This window comes from Triticum urartu, chromosome 2A, assembly GCF_056163025.1.
Source record: "Triticum urartu cultivar PI428250 chromosome 2A, HENAU_Tu73, whole genome shotgun sequence".
NCBI classification, from domain to species: domain Eukaryota; kingdom Viridiplantae; phylum Streptophyta; class Magnoliopsida; order Poales; family Poaceae; genus Triticum; species Triticum urartu.
Window position 1 is genome coordinate 753,439,939 of NC_141874.1, and position 6,331 is coordinate 753,446,269.

The window sequence follows — 6,331 nt, forward strand, 5'->3', positions numbered from 1 at the left end:
CACACGACAACTTTACTTGGGCTACAAGCAAAGCTGACTTGTCCAACTCTGGACAAGATTCGCTCTCATAGTCTTCACTCGAAGACATAGGATTTTGGTTAAGCATCACTTCAGTCATTCTGACTGCACTACAAGAAATCTGTTAATCCATGACAGATTTTTTTTGACGATCCTATATCCGTCACCGATTATGACAGTTTACACTCATCCGTCACCCATACCGTCACCGACTAGTAAGCCGCGTGTGGGCCGAAAAACAGCAGGCCATTGATGACGGACGTCGGGCTACCGTCACAGAAACTGTCAGGAATCGAACAAGTGGGCTTAGTCGGGCCTACAAATTTTTTCCATATACACCATCCAGACCGTCATGGATTGTGCTCATGCTGATGTGGCGTAGATGCCCCTTCTTTGGCCCACATGTCAGTTGGACCATACATGTTTTTCCAAAAAAATAGTGAGGATGCGTGGGTGCCATTGTATGCCCCACATGACAGTAAAAAAACAAGTTATCGATTTAGTCCGTCGCCGTCCAGATCGAGGGCCGTCGCCGCGGCGCCGGTAGTGCCACCGACGGCTGCCCGGGCGAGGGTGGTCTAGCGGGGTGGTCTGGCTCGGCGTCATCTTCAGGATCCCGTAGGCCTCTCGCCTCGCCGCCGCTCGCCCTTGCTGCGCCGACGAGCCAGCCTCTGCCAGGCATTGCCGCGCCACGATCTAGCCGCCGCCCGCCATTGCCGCACTGACAAGCAGCCGCCGCCCGCCATTGCTACACCGGACACTCCCCCGTTCTTCCCCACATCAACGTCAACCAGGAGCGAGCGGTATGTCTTCTACAGAAATCATCTCTCTCCTACTGAATTTGTTTATTAAATATCGTGATTTGCAAGCGGAGGTGAAGCAAGTATGCATATACAGAGATAATTTAAGATGGATTTCCCATCCTTAATATTGCTATTCCAGTATAGTTGTATGGATTGAGGTGATTTTTTTCTGGATAGGGGATCTAGGATAACAGTGCTTGGCCAAATGATTTAAATGTACGCATAGATTAAAAGTTGGGGTTGTGTTGTGTTTTAATATCCGGATCTTGTATACCATGTGATCCGAAATCCCAGTTACCTTGCGTAATCTGCAAGTGATTTATGCATGCTTAAGCTTGGTGTTTTGTTGGCAGAATTTGCCCAGAATCTGATCCTGCCCTAAGTACAGGACATGCTGCTTCTATTGGTACAAAATGCCCAAAATCTGATGCTTCCTTAAATCCTTAATACTTGTGACTACCTGGTTATCGTTATTTTGTTTGTTCTGTCGTGCAGAAGAGATTGTCTACAGGCAGTTCCCTCTATTATAACTTGTTGCTATTTTATTTATCTGGCCATTAAAAGTCTTAACTTATGGTTGTATGTTATTTCCATCTTTGCTAGTAAACTTGTTGCCTGTCTAGAGTTATAATTCTGATCCATATGCCCCTTGTAATATTGGGATTACTTGTAAGTTGTTCTAGTCATGTCTCTTCAGTGATGATATATCTTTGATTCTTTTTCTGCAATGCAGATGGATAGACGTTGGATTCATCGTACATTGTTTTCCCGTGAGTACATCGAAGGTGTCAAAGAATTTATGAAATTCATTCAAGATAAATTCAGCGAGGATGAGAAAATACTCTGCCCATGTGGAAATTGCCTTAATCATAAACACCAGCATCAGACCGTTGTGAACACACACATATTGACGTATGGCATGGAAAGTACATACACTTGCTGGATATATCATGGAGAAGACTTTGATGTTGATGTGATTGAAGAACATGTTCATGTGCATGACACCGCCGATGGTAACAATGGTGCTGATCGATTTGATGAGATGTTTGGAGACCTACGCACAGCAGTAGAACAAGCTGAAAGTGAAACTGAAAATCCTTCTGAGCATGAGTCATTTTTGAAGAACGTGATGAAAGAGGCAAAGCAGCAACTTTATCATGGTTGTACCAAGTTTTTGAGGTTCTCCTTTGCGGTAAAGCTTCTTCATTTCAAGTCATAGCATAGGATCACAAATAGTGCATTTACTGATATATTGAAGATATTGGCTGAAGCATTCCCTGAACCTAATACACTCCCAAAATCATACGAGGAAGCGAAGAACCTTCTGAAGGAATTAGGCCTTGGGTATATTTCTATACATGTGTGCTTTAATAATTGCATTTTATTCAGGAAGCAATATGCCAATCATGACAACTGCCCAGTTTGTGGCCTATCAAGGTGGAAAGACCCTGCTAGAAAGAAGATTCCACAGAAAGTGTTGAGGCATTTCCATTGGTGCCTAGGCTAAGGAGGATGTTTCTTTCCAAAAAAGGAGCAGAAGAAGCACAATGGCACAAGCTAAAGAGGCAGCCCAGTGAGAAGGAATTGAGTCATCCGGTTGACGGTGATGCATGGAAAGATTTTGATAAACAATATCCAGATTTTGCAAAAGATGCCAGAAACATTAGACTTGGCATTGCCACTGATGGGTTCAATCCTTTTGGAAACTTTAACACAACCTATAGTATGTGGCCTGTGTTTGTTATACCATAAAACCTTCCACCTTGGGCATGCATGGACCAGTCAAATTTCATGATGGCTTTGCTAATTCCAGGTCCTAAATCACCTGGCAAGCACTTTGATGTCTTTCTACAACCACTTGTAGAAGAATTACTTGAGCTCTGGGAGGGTGTGCGTACATATGATGCTCTTAGTGAAAAAATGTTTGATCTTCATGCTGCAGTTCTATGGTGCATTCATGATTACCCAGCTCTGAGCACTCTTTCAGGGCATACCACAAGAGGCTATTTTGCATGTATTCATTGTGACAAACACCCTATTTCTTACGGCCTAAGGAAAAAAATTGGGTATATTGGTCACTATCGTTTCCTTCCAAAGGGACATCGTTTGCGGAGAAATAATGAATTTGTTGGTCTTTATGAAAGCAATGATCGGCTAGGTAAATTCTCTGAGAAAGAGCTAAAAGCAGAATTGGAGAAGGTTAGAACCGGGAGGCAACAAGAAAGTAAGAAAAGGAAACGTTCTGACTTGGGCAGCAAGAAGGCTCATGTGCCAATTTGGAGCCGCAGGGTTTGTTTGTGGGATTTGGAATATTGGGGGAAATTGAAGCTGAGGCACAATCTTGATGTCATGCACATCGAGAAAAACATATGTGAAAACCTCATTGGGACAATTTTGAACTTAGGGGGAAGACAAAGGACACACTCAATGCTAGGATTGATCTCCAAGATTTGAATATTAAAGAGGAGTTGAAATTAAGGAAGGAAGGAAACTCATATGTGATGCCTCGGGCACGATATACCTTGTCCAAAGAACAAGTGGTTGCATTTTGTCAATTTCTACGGGAGTTAAAGCTTCCGGATGGATTTGCTTCCAACATATCAAGATGTACAAGTGCTGATGGTACCAAGGTACAAGGCCTTAAAACACATGATTGTCACATTCTTCTGCAAAGAATCTTACCCGCTGGCATGAGTGGATTTTTGGACAGTGATATATATCAAGCAATAGCTGAGTTAGGCAAGTTTTTCAGGGAACTATGCAGCAAAACTCTTAATAGGGATGTGTTGGCTGAAATGAAGAAAGAAATCCCTATAATTTTGTGCAAGCTTGAGAAAATTTCCCCCCTGCTTTCTTTGATGTGATGGTGCACCTTGCAGTACATTTACCTGAAGAGGCATTGCTTCGAGGTCCCGTACAATATGGGTGGATGTACCCAGTTGAAAGAAGGCTATATACTTTAAAGCGCTATGTGAGGAATAGGGCACGACCATAAGGTTCGATTGCTGAAGCATATGTTGCGGATGAGTGCCTGACATTTTGCTCCAAGTACATGGATGATGTTGAAACAATATTTAATCGGAACCCAAGAAATATAGGTTTTTCAGATGAAGAAGCCTATGGTGTTGATGTTTTTGGACATGGAGTTAATTTTACTTCAGGATATGATTATGAATATGTACATGCGGAAAAAGAATTTGATCAGATGGTGTGGTATGTGTTGAACAATTGTGATCAAGCTAAGAAATATATCGAGTATGTTGTCACTTCTGAACTTGCTTATGTTGTTTGTGTTGTACTTATGTGATATGTTGATTAATATGTTTTACTTTACAGAATATTCAGAGATGAGTTAAAGAGAAAAGGGGTGCCGGACAGTGATAAGGAGCTTCAATTTTTTTTTCCAACATGGTTCAAGAACTATGTTAGTTTTCATTCGCATCTAGTTTTCGGTTGTCACATTTCACTACAGATTCTAATGTATGTGTTTGCATGTGTTGTTGTAGAAGATAAGGATGCAGGATGAGGTTGGTGAAGAGGTAGATGAAGATCTCTTTGCCTTGGCATGTGGTCCTGATCGGAGAGTCCGGAAATTCTCATCATGCATAGTGAATGGGATTAGATTTAGCACTATTGATCGTGATAGCAACAAGAGAACGCAAAACAGTGGAGTCATGACCGAAGGTGAACATGACGGTAAGCTCATAAATTTTTATGGAACCTTGAAAGATATCATTCAGTTAGACTACAACTTGGATGATAGGTCAGTTGTTTTGTTTAAATGTGACTGGTTTAAACTTGATGGAAAGAAGACCGAGCTTAAAAATGATGGTTTTTTCGAAAGCATAAATGTTGGAAGTATGTGGTACAAGGACGATTCTTTGATTCTGGCTACGCAGGCTAGAAAGGTCTTTTATTTGCCAGACACGAAGTATGGGAAGAATTGGCAAGTTGTGCAAACATTTGAACATAGGCATCTCTTCAATATTAGTAAAACTGAGGGTGTACCTTTTACTGGTCCTGCATATCAAGAGGACGAGTGTTGTGATGAGGAGGGTAGGAGAATATCTGTTTCTGACCGTACATCCGAGAAGCCTTTGCATAGAGATGATGAGCAAGGCATTGTTTTTGAAGCTGATGTAGTTGCTCGTTTGATGAAAGAAAAAACCACAGAAGTGTATGAAGGTGGCAATGAAGAGGAAGAAGATGATACGGGTCTGGAGTATTTTAGCTAAGACGAAAGAGGTGCCATGGATGTTGACAGCGGTGATGAGTAGATGTTTTAATGTAGAGGTACTATCTTCATTCTTCATTTAGTTGCTGTTTCCTATTGTCTACATGGAGTTTATGTTCAGTATAGTTTTAAAGAGAGTGAGGTGTTTTATGCACTACATGGAGTTTTTGTTTAGTACATTACCAACTGCTATTTTCTAAAAAAAATTCTCACTGAATCCTGTAGTTAATGTGTTGGCTGGTGTGTTAGAGGATTAGAATGGTAGTATATGAAGTTTTATCTTGTTTGCCTTAACAGAGTTTTAGTCTGTCAGTGTGTTGTGATCCATAGTGTTTGTTCAGTACAGTACATGAGAGTGTGATGTGTTTTTCTTCTCACTGATACATAGTTTTGTTCAGTACAGTTCATGGAAACTTCTAATTTTGAAATATTCGAAAGGCGTTGCTAATGAGGCTGAGAAGGAGATGCTCAAAAATGGTTGTGCTGCAAGCTTAAGTTGGTCTGGAGTTTTATTTTGTTTGCCTTGATACGGCAATGACCGCTGATCCTTGTTGTGATCCATAACAGAGTTGTATCTGAAGTTTTATTTTGTTTGCCTTCATAGGCCAACCATCTTGTCTGTCAATGTGTTAATGAAGTCGCTATAGTTGTAATCCTTGTTGTATGCCTGACAATATATCATCTATGCACCGGCTGTTGTGAGGATGGCATATGTGTGCTGTCATTGGCTATTCAGTTTCACAAATAATTCCTGAAATTCATAAGGCTCATGTATGTTAATAATATGGCCTAAAATCAAGTTCATTATATCTAGTTTATTTTGGAGCTTTGTGAAGCGATCCCAGGCTAGCCAACAGTCTTGGCAGTGTAAATTGGCAGAATGACACTCCTTACTACCCTGGCCATCTACCCAAAACCTCTGGACAAATTACCCTATGAAAGGCCAGTGCATCAGGCATCAAAGTTTGCCGCAGAAACTGATTTTCATCCAAACAGGGCACCTATCCTTAGCCATTAACATCTAGCTTCTTTGTATACCCTAATTGAGCATAGAAGCATATTGTGACACGGTCGGTTTCTTCAACTAATTCACAGAGAGGGAGAGCGTGTGGTGACCATTGCCCTGGCAGACAAAAATGGCGCTCTGTGCCTTTCTGGCGGCGCCACGAGCGACTCAGGCCCCTACTCGCCCACCCCTCTCACCTGTACTCCAGCACCGTCCAACTCACCAGACACGCGTCTGATCCATCGCGTGAGCCCTACACGCTCCACCAGA

General features: G+C 41.8%; 1 pseudogene; it reads left to right on the forward strand.

The window, feature by feature from the left end:
- The first annotated feature begins 1,554 nt into the window (after nucleotides 1-1,554).
- On the forward strand, nucleotides 1,555-3,205 carry LOC147987799 (uncharacterized; annotated as a pseudogene).
- The last annotated feature ends 3,126 nt before the right edge of the window (nucleotides 3,206-6,331 follow it).